The following is an 18,449-nucleotide window of genomic DNA, read 5'->3' as shown; positions in this document are numbered from 1 at the left end:
AAAATTCTCCTTGACATAACCACCATGGTCCAAAGGTTTGTTTTTTCTTAAAAAAACATGTTTTTCCTTTGCTAGATGGCCTCAAAAATATTTTCCAATTTCCTTCCTCAAAATTCCCTCATTCAATTTTATCGCCTGGACCCAAAAAATATTTTTTCCTTGAGAAATTGTTTTTTGTGGGATTTTTTTGCCTTGGAAAAGAGTCCTTCAAATTTGGTCTTCCTAGGGTAAGTAAATCTTCTCCAAAAATATATTTTTCCACATGGATAGAATTTTTATTTTCCATCATTTTAATTTTTGACCTTTTTCTAGCTATTTTTTGCCCCTTTTTTTGCCAAAAAATAAATTAAATGACTCTAGAGGGGATTAAACATATTTTCACCCTCAAAGTGGGTCTAAAAAATATTTAGGCGATGATGTCTAACTATGATTAATCATCCACCTAAAATATTCCTAGACAACACTTTTTACAATAAATGTTACATGAACATTCCATACAGAAGGGGAATTTTTACAATTAAAACATGACCTCTAGACTTAACCAAATTCTGCAACACAAGACATATGATCTAGTATGATAAAAATAGATAGACTCGGTAACACTAGGACTAACCTATGACTTTACCATTGATACCCACTCTAGCTTTGGTGTATGTGTGGGAGAAAAACTCTACCAATTATTTGGGTTTGAAACGCGAATAATTAGCGGAGGGTAAAAAACTCCCTAGAGTGAAACTCTTTAGCAAGAAATCTTAGGTTACCTAGATGTTTTTACATGGCTTCATAGTCATACTAGAATCATTTTTACAATAAAGGCCCACAAGGTTGCAAAATTTGGATTACAATAATAATCTAGAAGTTCCATGATGAAGATAGTATTTAAAAAATATATATATGTTGATATGTACTCTGCTTCTTGGGGGTGTTGACACCATTGTGGTCAACATCTGGCTCTACTTGGGGACATGTTGCTTCAGTGAAGGAATGTGAGAATCCAAAATCTGCATCCAAGAAACAAAGTAAATCAAATAGATATCCATTCAAATACAAATCATAATCATCATATAATATCAAGTGCTAGAATAGAAAACTTCTACTCTAATAATACAAAAATAAAATCTAATCTAATGACATAAAATGTAAATTTTAAAATGAAACCTGGTTTAATAACAAAATAAAACCTAATCTATGAGAGTAGGGTTAGAAATACAATACAGAGGATGCCCCATGGCATCAAGTACCATCTTTGAAGAAAAAATTGAGCATTTGGCCATTTACAAGTAAGTCAAGTGGTTCACCATCCAATGTGCTCAAGTGAAATGAATTCAGTTTGGTGATTGCTCTGATGATATAAGGTCCCAACCACAAGTTGTCAGACTTTCCATGACTTCTCAGCTTTTCATTCTTGTGATCCCAAAGTAGTACCAAGTCTCCAACCTGCAAAGACCTCGGTCATGAAGATTTTTCAAAACTTTTTTTAACATTAGATTGACTTTTACACATATTATCAAAATCTTTCCTACAAGTTTCATCCAACTCCACCATTTGATCAATTCGATGCTAGAAAACATCTTTCTCATTAGTGAAATGTCGAAGGAGTTGATAAGATGGCAAACTAAGGTGCATAACTACATCCAAGCCATAAACTAATTCAAAGGAACTCTTTCCAATAGCCTTCTTCTTGGTAATCCTAACTGCCACAACGCATACTTGATTTTGTTATTCCAAGCCATTTTATTGTCTCCTACTATCTTCTTGATAATGGTTATAAGATTCTTGTTACTAGATTCAACAAGACCATTACCCCAAGGATAGTAGTTAGATGAATGAAACAAAATGATGCCACACTTAAAGCAAATAGATGAAAACTCTAAAGAACTAAAAGCCTTGGCATTGTCTGTAGTAATGTCAGCGGGGACACCAAGTCAAGTAATGATTTGATTTTCAATACAGTCTATAAAAAACTTTCCAATGTTATTCTTAATGGGAATGGCTTCAACGCATTTAGTAAAATAACAGTATCAGTTAAGATCCATGAGTAGCCATTGCTATAATTTTCATGAAATTTCCCAATGAAATCAAGACCCCAATGTTCAAAAGGTGCTTCAACAACAATAGGTTGTAGAGGTAGGGCAACTAACTTTTGTTTCCCAATGAACAGTTGACAAGCTTGGGAACTTCTAACAAATCCATGCACATCAAAAAAGATAGAGGGCTAGTAATAACAAACTTTCATAATTTTACAGGCAATAGTCTTTGCAGCATAATGACCACCACAAAATCTTGAATGAAACTTAGAAATAAGATTTTTAGATTCAACTTCGTCAACACACCAAAGTATTATTCCTTCAGTATTATGCCATCCAAGGTCATCCTTCATGATGCAATACTTAGTTGATTTCAATCTTAGAGCTCTTCTCTTATGAGAAAATAAATGGTTAGGATATGTGAGATTTTGCCAATAATAAATAATATCCTTGTACCATTCAAGCTCTCCTAATTTCCGAAGCTCGGGTGAAATTGAAACATCATTTTGACAAATCGGGCCTAAAGCCTTTTCATTTCCCTCAGTTAACATTTGAGTCAATCCTTGACCTTTAACAATCTTAGTGGGTTTTATCTCTAAATCATACCCTTGAATATTTGTGACCCACCTAGATTTATTCCCTAAGCAATCTATTTGAGTTAGTATATATTTAATAGTTGAATGTGGCACAAAATCTATAACTTTAGAATATCCCACATATGTCCTAAAATTCTTAAGAGACTTAATCAAGGCATAAGTTGGTAGTATAATTTAATTTAGAGTTTTGAAGTGATTTACTCATAAATGCAATAAACCTCTCATGGCCTTCCTTATCTTTCTGAAGCAATACACCTGCTATTGTATATTCTAAAGCAAAAGAAAAAATCATAAACTCCTTAGAATAATCAGGGCTAACTAAAATAAGATCTTTGATGACAGACTCATTGATTTCTTGTAAAGCCTCTTTTCCTTCACCTTTTCATAGAAATTTGACATCCTTCTTCAAAAGACTTTGAATAGGTTTAGCAATTTCTACATAGTTTGGAATGAATCTCCTAAGAAAGTTGATCTTTCTTAGGAATGACTAAAGGGACTTAAGATTGTGAGGCAAGGGGATCTTTTGAATAGCCTCAACTATCTTAGATTAAATCTTGATCCCATCTTTAGAGATGATGTGACCAAGTAATTTACCTTCAGTTACTCCAAACACAGAATTAGCAAGATTCAAGAATATTCCAAACTGTTTACACCCGTTAAAAATCTATTTGAGATGATTTATATGACTATTACTATCCTTATAAAAAATCGTAAGATCATCTTGATATATCTCGATATTTTACCAATTAATCCTTTTAAATCATGGTCCATGGCCCGCTGAAAAGTGGCTCCAACATTAGTTAATCCAAAAGGCATTCTAATATATTCAAATATTCCCCATGGTGTGGTGAAAGTTATCTTATGATGATCCTCTTTCTTTACCCAAACTTGATTGTAACCAAAAAAACCATCTAGTATTGCCATCATTCCTAAACCCATTACCCTTTGCAACATGGTTTCCATGTTGGGCAAAGGGTAATTATCCTTTTTACATGTTGGATTAAGGTTTCTAAAATCTACACAAAGTCTGGTTGATCCATTTTTCTTCATAACAATCACCAAATTTGAACACCGTGATGAATGCCTAGTCTGCATATTAATATCAGTTGCGGGCATATTTTGAAGTTCCTTCTGCAACAAGTGGGCTAACTTAGGATTTATCTACCTATGTTTTTGAAGAAATGGTTTAGCATTTTCATATTTTAAAGGGATAGTGTGCTCCATGACATCTTCCCTATAACACTTCACCTCATTGTAATAAAATGCTAAAACATTTATGTATTCATCAAGTAGATCAATCATTTTCTTTATTTGTTCTTCATTAGTACCTTTTCCAATTTCAATAATCTTCAAATCACTAGAGGTACCAGTTCCCCTGGATCTTTTTTATTCTCTTCTTTCCTCTTTGTGGTGTCATGCCTATCAAAGTGTTACTCCAAAGCTAAAATAATCTTGGGTGTAGGATTTGTAATATCTTCATGATTATAAGATCCTTCGTCCTTACAACTAACCTTAAAATCTTCAAATTCATCCAAATTATTAAGTGTTACACAGTAATTTGTCACTGCCTTCCTGTCATTCACCCTGCTGTGTCAATCACTAAGCTTCATGCCTTCTGAACTAGCCCTAAACCCCCTTTTTCCAAAGTTTTATGCATCAGCGCGTCTGGTAGAAAAATACCCGCGATGACTGGCGCTCCATAGTGCATTCTGCGCGCTGCCAGCGCGGGAGAACATCCCTTTCCCACGCTGGTGAACATCGCACCTTTCCCGTGTGCTTCCGCGCTGACACGACCGTCCCAGTTATTGAGATGCGCCGACAGCGCGACAGTTTCCTCATTATCCGCGCTGATCCAGTTTGGGCGAATTCGTTCAAACAACCAGCCTTCCAGATAACTCCAGGCTTGGTTGTTAGCTTTGTGAATATCGACTCCCTTCTATGGCATGATTGTTCGACCTTTTGCAACCATTTCCCTCAAAGATAAGCTCATCCTTCCACCCTTTTAGGAGACTCCTTCTCCTATATAAACTTCCACCATTACCATGAGCAGCTAGTTAGACTTAGCTTGGAATAGCTTGGATTGTGCAGAGCTTGTAGTGCTCAGATTGCTGCTATAGGTGTGGTGTGCTAGGTGTGGAAGTGATTGATTGCTTAGGGAAGGTTGTTTTATGTTATTTGTGTGAGAGAGAGAGTTGTTTGACTTGGGAGAATCATCCTCAAAGGTGAATGCTTGAGATACATGCTGACTGGCCCCTCCTGAGAAGGTTACCGACGTCAGAACATTTGGTTGTACTCTTCTCTATTCTGATTAATAATAGATGACTGCTATTATTGTTCCATTCTCATTTGTCTATGCAATGGTTAAATGTGAATTACATCTTTTCTGACTGATGTATGGTTGCTTTTACTAGATTTTACGCTTGTGTTTGCTTCCCCTTCGTGTGTGCAGGTATCTATTCGCGGAGATCGCGGAGGGTTGTGACCAGCCGAAGCGGAAGAGTGAAGGCAACATCTCTTCGCCAAACGACAAGCGCAGGAATCCAAGTAGGTGCTCTTTACCTCTCGTTTAATTGTAACTAGGAACATGCGTAGCAGCATTGTGTGATTGTTGCTAGACCCTTGCTGGGCTAGTAGGGATCGCCTCTACTCGTAGAGGGGATTTACCTCTCCAACAATTTGGCGACTCCGCTGGGGATCAGCCTTTTTGTCTCTTGAGTCCACTTTTGTGTTTGGCTTTGATTGATCTCTTTTCGAGTTTTTGGGATTGTCTTTTTGCTTATAATCTTTCTGGGCGTTTCTGGGAAGCGTCTTTATTGTTAAGGAGCTCTTGATTTGGTTTGGGAAGTTCTTAGTTTGGCCTTGCTTGTTTTTTGCGCTCAGCGCGTTTTAATTCCAAACAGTCGCGCTGACATCGTGTTCCTGTTCTTTGGTTTTCTTTCCATCGCGCCTGTACGTCTAACAGTCGCGCTGACCTCGTTTTCAGAGACAGCGCGCTTTATTCGTGTCCTTCCGCGCTGGCATCGCTCCCCCGCTTCTTTGTGTTTCTTGTCATCGCGTATGTGTGTTTTCTTTCCGCGCTGACCTCGCTTTTCCGAGACAGCGCGCTTTATTCCTGTCTTTCCGCGCTGACGTCGCAAAGTTGCTACAGGCCTCCCCCTGTCAGCGCTGAGTTGCTGAAGGCTACCCGCGCTGATCCTGTAAAATTCATTTTTGACCAAATTGGCCTCCTGAACCTCTTACTGTGACTTTCCCTTCTTCTCTCCTCCTGTCTGATGACTTGTTTTTCATTGTTTGAACTCTGAACTGCTTGATTGCGAAGCTTGTTTCCATAAGGTTTCGTTTTTGCTCAGTTTTAAGTTTGCGAATACCTTCCTTTTTTGCTTTCGCTGCTTGGTTCGTGTTCCCACCATCACTTTTGCAATTGCTGGATTGTGTTGTGTCTCTAGTTGACTAGTTGTGACTTTCGTCCTTCGGGTGTTTGCCTTTTTCTATTGATTTCGCGCTCTGACTCTAGGACATCTAGAGGTTGCGTGTGTGTCAAGCCTACCGTAGGGAGTTTGTTTGTTTTTTCGACCAGCCAAGTTCAGATCTGTTCATGCACTCGTTCAGTGATTGTTGGAGTGCTTTGGATTGTGGTCCCAAGTGGTTTCTTTTCGCTTCCTCCTTGCTTGCAATCCTTGCTTGTCTTACAGAGCTTAGATTACATAGCTCGTGCAGACCTTTGTTTTCCTTTGATTTGGAAGCTTTGGTTGAATGTTTAGGGAACTTTGTGTGCTTTCATTAAGTAGTTTACTTGGTGTTCCGGTTCCTCCAAATTATTTTAGATGCTTTGTGTCACTGAAAGAAAATCAAACTAGTAGCTTTGCCTTTGAAAATTGAAAAGGAAAAGAACATTTCATTGATTTGCATCTTCAAAAGAAAAGTTTCCTTTCCTCCCTTTAGTTGCATTAAGTTGCTTGTTTGCTTGTACTTGTTTTGTTTGATAGAAAATTTCTTGCCCTCTCGTAGCTAGAATTCATCGAATAAAACGGAATTCTTTGGCATATAGATTGCATCTAGGTAATTGTGAGCGAACATACGATAGAGCTTGAAATCGAAACTTAATCTCAAGATCAACTATAAAATGAACCAAATGAATCTAAAAACGCATTGGAACTAAACGCAAATATCTAGAGGTCTAGGTTAGAGACGTGTTCCGGCGTCTTTAAACATAGTCACTGTTGTTTCACATTAGGTTGGGTGATTCCTCCTTCTGTGACTCGATAGTGGTCTAACACGGACTGCGCTCCCACGTACCGTCGCGTATATAGGGAGACCCCACTAGGCTTTTACCCTTTATCCATAGGAAGCCGAGTCGGCCGCCCTACGATTCGCAATGCAGTGAACACAGCATTCACGAAGATTGACCACCCGTACCCTAAAAAGTATTCTGTGGTTTTGCGAAGAGTTTGGCACACCCTCTACCTAGAATTCCAGAGCAGTCACTTTTGATCCTTTTCGGACTCCCTAAACGAAAAGGTGCCTGTGAGCGTCTTGTCACTTCGTGCTCATAAAACATTCGAAGGAGACTGGAGTCATCTTTTTGTCCTTTTCTCGACTCCTGAAATATGAAAAGGTCAAGTTTGGTTCTTGTGTCTTAAAATTAATTTGGCCACGATAACATCACCCATTTTAGGTCTTGTGTGCGATAGTTTTGACTAGGGTTTTATCGTTAGTTTCCTTTAGGTTTTCTAAGGGGTCTGGTCATCCTGGCTGACCCATCAACTCCCGGTCCAAGCGATCAAGGTTCTCCGTCCTCTGTTGCTCCAGAGGTACCAGTTGTAAGCGGTACTCTTCCCATTGTTCCGAGTATCCGGCCTATCAACGTACGTGCCCCAGGCGACGAAGATTACATAGAAGATTGGAATCCTATTTGGGAGCCCGATTATACCCCCCGTACCCCTCGTACCCCTTTCGGTATGTCGTCTCCAATGTCTTCTTCCCACATGGATGAGGCAGCTTCTAGCACCGGTGAGACGCCCGTGGTCACAGACATCGAGACCCCGATCCCGGCTTCCTCTCCCCTCCCTTCGCGATACCAATCAGTGAGGGATAGGTATGCCGCTAGAACGACTTCTACGACTATATGGGATCCTAGTCTTGCTGCTTCCACTGGGCCTTTTGTTTTGCAGCCCCTTATTACACCCCTTACATCAGGGCTTAACACGCCCGTCACCTCAGTTCCCACTCAACCTACTGTCTGTGTAGCACGTTCGACTCCGGTCGTCAGTGCTGTACCGGTTTCCTCGTCTGGAATCCCTCAAGTTGGTTCCTTTGTTGGCGGAATTCCAGGATCAGGGCCATATGATGGTTATGGAGAACCCATAACGGACCCGGATTATGAAGGTCCCTTCTTTTTCTATGATGAAAATGGTGAGTTCCTTGAAAGCATCTATGGGCAGGGTGGACAACCCTATGTTCAACAGGGCCAACCCACCCCTCAAATCCCAAATCTTTCTGGGCAAGGGGGGCAACCTGCTATACAGCAAGGCCAACCCTCTGCTCAACCCTTACACCAAGGAGGGCAGCCCGCCATGCAGCAAGCCCAGCCCTCTTCTCAATTTGGTCACACTGGGGGACAAGCGGGCCAACCGTCTATACAGCCAAATCAACCCGGTGTCCACCCTTATCGTCAAACTGGACAAGCTGGCCAACCTCAGCGTCAACCAGCTATCCAGCCAATTCGACCATCCGTTCCGCAAAGACAACCCTTGGCGACACATGGACAACCTGGCGCCCAGCAAGGCTACCCTGCTGGCCAACCAGGTCCATCTCGAATCCGACCAAGTCAACCTTCGGGACATATGGTTCAACCCCAGCCGGTTCAAGGACATTACTCTGGGCCTCAAACTCAAACAGGTTATCAACCTCCATACCAAACGCAGCCTGCCTACCAGGCTCCGTATGGGACCCAGCAGTCATCTGGCTACCAGCCACCCCAGGGGCAAAATCAGTATGCTCCTTATCAAAATTATCAGCAACCACAGGCTACTCCTTATCAAAATTATCAATACGGTCAACCTGTCGGGCAAGCTGCTAACACTTGGGGAGCTGGGGGGCAGACACAGGGACAGCCGTCCGCATATGGCCAAAATCCATACGGACAAAACTCCTACGGACAAACTCCCTATGTGCTAGGTCCTTTTGGACCAGGTCCGTCGGGACAAAATTCCTACGCGTCAGGTCCTTTTGGGCCGGGCCCGTCTGGACAAAGTTTGTGGGGGCAACCCCAATCTGGGTGGAACCCTAATGTCGCCTCGAATCCGCAGCCACAGATGTCTTTCAACCCGCAGCTACCATTTCTAGCAACGTTGGAACTACCTGATGTGTCCAAGTTAACAAACGATCCTATTTTGCATAATCCATATTGGCCACCGGTTCCAACCAAGATACCAGGTGACTGTCCAAAGTTCGACGGCAAAGCCGGAGAGGATCCTCAGGCCCATGTAATGACTTATCACCTTTGGTGCTCATCTAACTCATGGCTTGATGATTCTATCCGACTTCGCCTCTTCCAAAGGACCCTCACTGGTTCAGCTGCTAAATGGTACATCGAACTCAATCGCGGCATGTTTTCCGATTTTAACTCGTTGGCTATGGCCTTTTTAACTCATTTCCAGTTACCCATTCGGTATGAGACTGGGACCCATCTTCTCACGTCTCTAAAACAGGATACGGCAACGCACATCTCCGATCATATACATGAATGGAGAAGGCGTCGTCGTTTGATTAAATTTTGGATCCCTGATCAACTCCTGACCGACTGGTTTACCACGTCCTTTGTCCCTAAAATCGCCAAAGATATCGCAATGGGGGCGTGTGTAACTGAGGAGCAAGCAATCGCGCGAGCTCAGTACCTGGATTTAGTGTATTCTCAGTCAGGTACCTTGTATGAGTATTTGCCAGATGCCCCCAGACACGGACAACCCAAAGCTCCACCAAAGCCTTCTGTTGACGGAGTTATCGGTTCCGTAAATTCACCATCTAAGAAATCGGCCGCGAATTCTGGGAAGCAGAAACCAAATGCATCTAGCGAGAATGCTTCTCAGAGCCAATCCATTCCTGGGAATACCTCCGAGGTAAATGCCGTTCAGTCCACCGCGGCAGACAAATCCTCAAAAGGCAAAAAGAAAGGGAAGGCCAAAGATAAATCTGGATAGCCTAAGCAGAACCCTCCTAAACCTCCCTCCGAGGAAGGGGCCAAACGAAAGCCTAAGTATCCTTGTCTCATTTGCGAAGAGGATCACTACACCAAAGATTGCCCCAGGCGGTCCGAGGTTAGTCGGCTTTTGAAAGGTGTTCCAGGGTCCCCTGCTGTGCTTAAAGAGCCTTTCCCGTCCCAGCAGACGCATCAGGTGGCAGATCCTTCTCAATCCTCTTCCTCGTTCGGTTCTCAGGTGTTCATGGCTGGAACCATCCCCATCCATGTTACAACTCGAGCGAAAGATTATCCATCTTCAGCCGGGAAGGAGCCGGAAGTCCCCTCCAGCGCTCCTCCGTCTAGTTCTGGTCCCCTTCACATCGAAAGGCCCAGCACTGAGACGATCCCCCGACCCCCTCCCAAAGGTGTACTCAGGAAGTCATCTTATAATCCCAATGCTCGTGCTGCACAGCATTATAGCATTGTCGAGGACTTAGCGCAGGCTCCGTCTGCTATGTCCGCATTAGAAGTCCTCCAGAGCTGCCCCTCTCAGAGGAAGTCCCTGCTATCAGCGATTGGTGGCATAGACCCGGCAAATTCGGATTTAATCTCTTTTGATCTCGAAGGTTTCACGCCGAGATTGCCTCACCAGGTGGCCTTCCTTATACAGGTTCTCATCAACGGCAAAACGATTCATCGTACGGTCATTGATGAAGGTGCCTCAACCTGCATTATGTCGGTTGCTTGTTGGAAAGCTATTGGTTCTCCTGCTCTGAGCCAGTCTCCAACCACCCTAGAGGCTTTCGATGGAAGAGAATCTCGTCCATATGGTATCCTCCCGCGATTGCCTATCTCTTTAGAAGGGAAAACGGCAGAGGTCGAGGTTGAAGTCGTTGACGCTAATCTCACTTACAACCTCCTCCTTGGACGAAGTTGGACGTATGCCATGCAGGCCGTGGCTTCCTCTTTGTTCCGTGTCGTTCGCTTTCCTCACCAAGGAAAAATCGTCACTGTGGACCAGCTGTCCTTTTTCGCTTCCTCTTCTGAAGGGAATGTGCCATTCGTAGAGCATACCTCTAAATCGCTAGTGAGTGTGGGTGCTGGATTATTTAAAGATCCCTCTCTAATGGGAGTCTTTCCCCTCCCACCCCCGAATCTCGCCTCCGTTAACATGATCACAGTACGTTCCGATCCATGGGTTCTCCCTCCCTTGAATCAGGAAGACTCTTGGGGCGAGATGATGCCGTTGAGTCCCGCCGAGCTCAACTACATCGAGATAGTCGCTGCATCGGCTCCACCTCCTGAACCTGCTTCTTCAAGCAGCGTTCCCGATTCATATGACCACTTCCCTTGGATGGGAGGAGAGGCCACTTCGGATCCCCTGAAGGAATCATTTCCCTCCGACGAGGCTATCATTGAGACAATGTCTCCCGAGGAGCTCCCTTGGTCAGATTACCACCATCGCTCTTCGTTTCTCCCTCCTCATTCAGAAATGGCCGCATGTCTCGAGCAGTTTGCCTCACGTGTCCCATCTATCCCTCTCCAAACGCCTGTTCAGTTGTATCAAGTGTCTTCGGAAGGAAACATGGGTAACATTACGCAAACTCTGGCTATCGACATCTCTGTCAAAACGGGGGTGGTCGAAAATATTCATATTGGAGTCACATGCACTCCTGAGGAAATTCAACTTTACACTGATTTATTTCGTGAATTTCGTGACGTTTTCGCATGGTCTTACGAGGAAATGCCCGGCATTGACCCCAGTATCGTGGAGCACGAAATCCCTACTTATCCCGGCGCTAAGCCTGTTCGTCAGCGTTTACGCCCAGTGCACCCTCGAAAGGCTGCAGCCATCAAGGCCGAAGTTGAAAAGCTTCTTCGAGCTGGTTTCATCTATGCCATTCCTCTCACGGAATGGGTCTCGAACATAGTCCCTGTGAATAAAAAACAGGGTACTATTCGGGTTTGTGTTGATTATCGCGACATCAATCGCGCTTGTCCAAAAGATAACTTTCCTACGCCTTTTATTGATCAGCTTATCGACGATTGCGCAAGAAGCGAAATTTATTCATTTATGGACGGCTTCTCTGGTTACAACCAGATCAACATAGCCCCCGCAGACCAACACAAGACTGCTTTCATTTGTCCTTGGGGCACCTTCGCTTACAAGAAGCTACCTTTCGGTCTCAAAAATGCCGGTGCCACTTTCCAGCGTGCGATGTCGTATGCTTTTCATGATATCCGACACATCGTACAGCCTTACCTGGATGACCTACCAGCTCATTCAGCTAAACGTCAAGACCATCCATCTCATTTACGCGAAATCTTTCTCCGTTGTCGACACTACCGTATTCGACTCAATCCGCATAAGTGTGTCTTCTGCGTAGAATCTGGCCGACTGCTCGGGTTTATCGTCTCCCGGGAAGGCATCCGCTTGGATCCCCTTAAAGTCGAGGCCATTTTGAATCTTCCTCCCCCTGCCTCCCTACAGCAGTTACAGAGCTTGCAGGGGAAAGCCAATTTTCTCAGACGATTCATCCCAAATTATGCCGAGGTGGCTAAGGGTTTCACGCGATTATTGAAGCGAGACACGCCCTTTCACTGGGACGCTATCGCTCAGCAATCTTTTGAGCGTCTTAAAGACCTTCTGGTCTCAGCTCCGCTCCTAAGACCTCCAAATTACCACCGTGACTACACCCTTTACTTGGCCGCCGCCGATACCACCATCGGCATGGTTTTAGTGCAAGACGACGATGATGGCACCGAGCATGTTGTATATTATCTTAGCTGCAACCTTATGGATACGGAAACTCACTACGCATACGTCGAGAAGTTGGCATTGGCAGCTGTCTGTGCCGTCCAACGTTTCCGTCATTACATCCTGTTGCGCACGACGACCGTGATCTCTGATTGCAACCCCATGACCTATATTTTGTCACGTCAGTTGCTGGGGGGCAAATACTCAAAGTGGATCGTAATCCTCCAAGAGTTCGACTTGGAGTTCACTGCAGCCAAGTCCAAGAAGTCGCTGGTCTTCGCCGAACTGCTCTGCTCCTTACCATCTCAGTCTACACCACCTCCTTCAGAGGAACATATTCCAGATGAAACGCTATTTCTCATCAGCACTCTCGACCCATGGTACGGGGACATTATCGTATATTTACAAACGTCCTCATTTCGTCCCAATACATCGAAAGAGGCTCGACGACGGATTCGTCACCAAGCTCAACCATACCACATTTTGGGCGATACCCTGTACCGCCTCGGCGTCGATTCTGTTCTTCGCCGATGCTTAACCCTCGAGGAGGCTGAGCGAGTTTTGAATGACTGCCACTCCAGCGCTTGTGGCGGCCATATGTCCGGATATGCTACCGCTCAGAAGATCCTCCGCGCTGGTTATTTCTGGCCTTCTATCTTCAAGGATTGCATCCTTGCTGTACGTGCATGTCACGAATGCCAGGTTTACCACCGGAAGATGCGTGCACCTGCTGCACCACTGCACCCTGTCGTAACCGTAGGTCCATTTGCAAAATGGGGCATCGATTATACGTCCTGTAACCCTCGTTCGGCCGGGGGGCATGGGTACATTATCGTTGCTGTGGACTATTTCACCAAGTGGGCCGAAGCAATGCCTACATTAAATGAAGATGGTTACACCGCGGCGCAGTTTTTATTCAATCATATTATCACTCGTTTCGGAGTCCCTCAGGCTATTGTTACAGATCATGGAAAGCATTTCCGAAATCATATGATGACGGAGCTGACAACCCAACTAGGCTTGCGCCAAGATAGTTCGACACCGTACTATCCGCAATCCAACGGTCAAGTCGAGGCCGTGAACAAAGTTTTGATCACCATGCTTCAACGCACCGTCAATACGCACAAGTCTAATTGGCACCTTATGCTTTTCCCAGCCTTGTGGGCCTACCGGACTTCGGTGAAGGATGCCACCGGTTTTACCCCATTTCAGTTAGTTTACGGACTGGAGGCTACCCTTCCCGTCGAATGCGAAATTCCTTCATTAAAATTAGCTGTCGAGTTGCTCCCCAACACCACTCCGGTGGAGGAACGGCTTCTTTACTTAGAACGGTTAGACGAGACTCGTCGTTTGGCTTCTCTGGCTATCGAAGCACAGAAGAAGAGAGTCAAAGCTCACTTCGATCAGAATATTCATCCTCGTTCCTTTGTTGAAGGAGATTTAGTACTGCTCTACGATCAAGCTAAGGATAAGCTGGGGGCAGGAAAACTCGAATCCATGTGGTTAGGTCCCTACATCGTGAAAAGAGTTTTACAAAAGGGCGCATATGAGTTGATTGATTATGAAGGAAACCCTCTGGACAAGCCCCGCAACGGGCTATATCTGAAGAAATATTATGCATAACTTCGCGCATTCACTGTGTATATACGTGTGTTTTGTGTGTTGTGCATGTTTTCGTTTTTGCCTTGGTGTGAAAGCGTGTTTGCCTCTTATTGTGTTTTCTTCTTCTTGTGCAGATGTCTAGTGCACCTTATGTCGGTTTCGCTGATGGCGCCTGCCGTAGTACTTGCAATTTGTCATCTGCGGCGTGGGTGATCTACGATCCTCACGGAGAATTGGTAGACCTTCAGGGTGTCTGCCTAGGTCGTACCACTAACAACGTTGCCGAATACAGCGCTGTAATTGAATTACTTGCCGAAGCGGTTGACCTCGGCATCCGAGAATTGGTAGTGAACCTGGACTCCCAGTTGGTCGTCCATCAACTTAACGGGCGATATTCCGTCAAAGACCAACGCATACTAAGGTTGTACCTACGTGCAAGATTGTTGGAACGGAATTTCGATTATGTTACATATCAGCATATTCCGAGACGACTAAACACGTTGACTGATGCATTGGCAAATCATGTGTTAGATAGACATTTGCGGAACAGATAACATCATACAAGAAGACATAGAAAGCATAATAGAGTAAAGCATATGTAAATAAATCATTTCAAGCATAGTTTGCATATGAGTGCTTTTAAGCTTGCATTAAAAAACATAAAAATCATGGGTCATGTGTCATGCAAATTCATACATAAAATCACAATTGTACTGAACAATTGCATAACATAAACAAAACACCATCACATGTAACAATGATCCATCCAAAACCGGTATGTATATATATATATATCGTGTGGCGCACTAAGGCGCTCAAAAATAAGTGTATATGTCCAAAAATCAGTATGTCTGAGTCATGAGTCTCAAAATGACAGTGGAAATAAAACCTAGACAACTAGTCAGCTGGATGGTGCTCTCTGTAGTACACAGCTGCTCGTGCCACCCGCCTCAGAAGGCGGTGCACCCTGGGTTCCACCCCCACTGTGTTAATCTGATGCTCTACGGGGACCTCCTCGACCCCCTGGTAGTCGGGCACCCCCTCCAGCAACCCCTCAAGGTTGCGAGCCACAGTCTCCGACGCATTACCCCCTGGAGGGGCTAAGGCCAAAACTCCGGCTCCCTGGCCCTCTCTCCGTGCCGTGGCAGCCAGGCCAATCGGTCTAGTAGGCCCCACATCTGCATGACAAGACATTTATTAGGACATGTACATAAAAAATTAAAAAACATTGCAAAACTCAAAGACAAAAGTGTCATACCTGCGTCGTCCCACTGTTCACCTGGAGGCAGTGCTAAATCAAGATCATTGCGGAAATCCATCCCCGCATATGGCCAATCCTGCACGAAGATCTCCTGCTGATCCAGCCAGTCTCTGAAAAATGCCCCCCAGCTATGTGGCCGGCCACCACCCCCACGTGGCATGATACGAGCCCATCGTGAGGCCCTCGTCTCTCGAGGATCCCTGGGGGCATCCACAGCCATCGACTGCAGCCGCATGGCTGGCACTCGCTCCAGAATGAGCGGGACCAAGATCGATCCATAGCCAAACTGCTTCGTCTCCCCGCGACGGCAGTTGCTCAATTGCCTCTTCATGTTGTTGGACACTGCCGTGCACCAATCAAACACTGTAGGCTCGAGGCATTCGAGAGCTAGTAGGAGATGGGTCTTGGAAGCCTCATGGTTCGCCATGCTACCCGCTGCCCAGGTCACCATGAACAGGATGGTGCGTAACACTATGTCTCTCACTGTGGGGATTGCTACCTTCCCGCTCCGCGTTTTCACTGCCCCCGGGCAAACCTCAGCCATCAGATCATCCAAAGTACCACCGCTAGGCTGCTGCCCCTCCAAGATGGGCCTCGCACCTCGGCGCGACAACCCAGTCAAGAAAAAGATGTCCATGTGGTCGAACTCAATGTCGTGACCACGGATGGTGAATTTCTGGTCCACCGGGTTCCATGCTCTAATCAGCAGCTCCAGAAGATCATGCTGAGCTCTCAAGCGCGGCGTGAGGAAGAATTTCATGAATCCGCAAGCCCGCATGGCATTGCAGCAATTCACATCTCCCCAAGCAGCTACATCTTCTACATCGTGAACTCTCTCTTGCCATTGGAAGGCCATGATGACCTGCACAAACCATAAAAACAAGTTAGAAGTGCTGGCATGCAAAAATTCACGTTCATTTTCAAAAACAGAAATTTTTCGCGCCAGCGCGGCTGTTTTAGAAACAGTCGCGCTGACCATGGCAGCCCTTTGTAAAAATTCGAGGTCAGCGCGGAAGAACACGGCTTTTCCGCGCCGACCCGAAGTTGACCACGTTTGTTCTTTTTCGGTCAGCGCGACCCCGTGGGCGATATCCGCGCTGACCGAGGGCGCATCCATGCAATAAAAAATGCCCAATTGGGCCGATTCGACCGTTAAAAACCTACTAAAATGAACCAGGATGCAGGGCAAGGGAACGAGAACATACCTGGAAGAAGCAGATCGGAAAATAGTCTCCGTACAGGCTGGAAATCGCTCCGTCAACTTTTTGGCTCCTCCACGTCCTTCACGTTCCAGAATAGTAAAATGGTAAAAATGACTTATTACTCCCCCCTATTTATAGTAAAAACTCCTAAATTGCCATATTTTTGGGTTTTTACCATTTTTAGCCATAACTCTAGCCCTGATTTTGTTTAAAGCATGTTTTAATATGTTTTTACGTATATCGAATGGATTTATGCGGGTAGTGCCCTTGTGCAGGTACAGGTGTAGCAGCTTGGTCATGCCGGTCCACCATTTATGTGATCCCCAAAAAGTGTCGTCTCTAAGCTCTTTTCCGACGTTAAACAAGAGAAGATAGCCGAGCTTCCTTTCGGCTCGTTAAAAGGAATGAAAGGCGGTCGTTTTTAAGCTCTTTTTCCGGCCGTTGAACCAAAAAAGATTGCCGGGCGTTTGTCGTTTCGCGCTCGATATCGGCTCTAAAACGACGTGTTTTCGACCGCTTTTTTACTTTTTCAGGTCGGAGACACTACTCACGAAAAGTACTCCTCGGTCTTAATGACCGGGCGGTTCTTTCGGGCATAGTTTTATACTTTTTCGGGCTCGAGAGACACAACTGTACGAAAAAGGACCCCCCTGGAGTCTTCTTTTTGCTGTCTTTTCAGGCTCTCTAAACAAGAAAAGACGCCGAGTTTTTCCTTTGTCAGGCTCGTTAAACATTTGATGACATCGGGTGTTGTCGAAATGACGCTCCTCAAGCATATGCTATCCCCGTCAAGCTTGTCATCCAAAAATAATCGAGGTACCTGCCAGAAATGGTGGGGAAAATGGAACTGTAACCGTAGTCGTGTCGGCAGTATGTCGCTCTTGAACATGGCACTCTTTTGCTTCGTGTCTGGGTGGGACCATCTCATCTTATCTTTCACTGGCCTCCGTGGGTTTGGGTTATCCTATTTGACCTCTCATCTGCTTATTGCCCTGTCACCATGACCCTTACTCATTTGATGTCAAATACTGCCAAGCCCGCCACAGTGCCGCCGATATGTTCAAGAGAAGTTGACTTCTGTAATAATACAACCTCATCTGCTATCTCACACAAATCATTTTTTCCTCTGTCTCGCGTCGATGATGTGGGAAACATTATGGCCCACCTTCGATCAAGGTCACTTCCTGTCGACTTCAACTCATTATCCGGGAAGGCGACTTAGAGACTCCCTTCAGGTGCCTTAGAGCCTGCATGCCTCAATGGCAGGTTCTTCGTGTTCGACGAGAGGTTTTCATCATTGGCCTCCGATCGGATGATTCCGTGGATGTTCGACACCAGCTCATTGATTCACATACCGCGGATTGTACCTATAGTACCTTGAGGGCCATTGTCATTATTGGTGGTACCTCTCGCGTCTGTTAACAGTTTTCACCATTGACTGGTAATCAGACGATGTTCATGCATGTTCGACTTCGACTCATATATTCACATGTTTGAACTTGTACTTTGTTCGGATCGGGACGGAGCGCAAGACCCTGGATCCGTGTCTGTTGTGGGCCAGGTTGCGATTTTGTGGATGATCATTACATGACTCATTGATGGATGGCTGTGCCCATACCTGAGTCTTCATGGATGGCTGCGACCATACCTTATCATTATTATGGTCTCTTTAGCTGGGTGGCTGCGTCCATGCCACAGACCTTTTCGCGTGTCTTTTGGATGGCTGCGCCCATACCTAGACTGCATGTACTTGATTATCAGAGATGTTTCGGTCCTTCTTGGTGATGTTCCAGTTCGGCGTGTGTTGTAAAGCATTTCACCCC

Source organism: Pinus tabuliformis, chromosome X (assembly GCF_031772625.1).
Source record: "Pinus tabuliformis cultivar Carrire ecotype Pingquan chromosome X, CPIR1, whole genome shotgun sequence".
Classification (NCBI taxonomy): Eukaryota; Viridiplantae; Streptophyta; class Pinopsida; order Pinales; family Pinaceae; genus Pinus; species Pinus tabuliformis.
Note: the sequence above shows the minus strand (reverse complement) of the source record.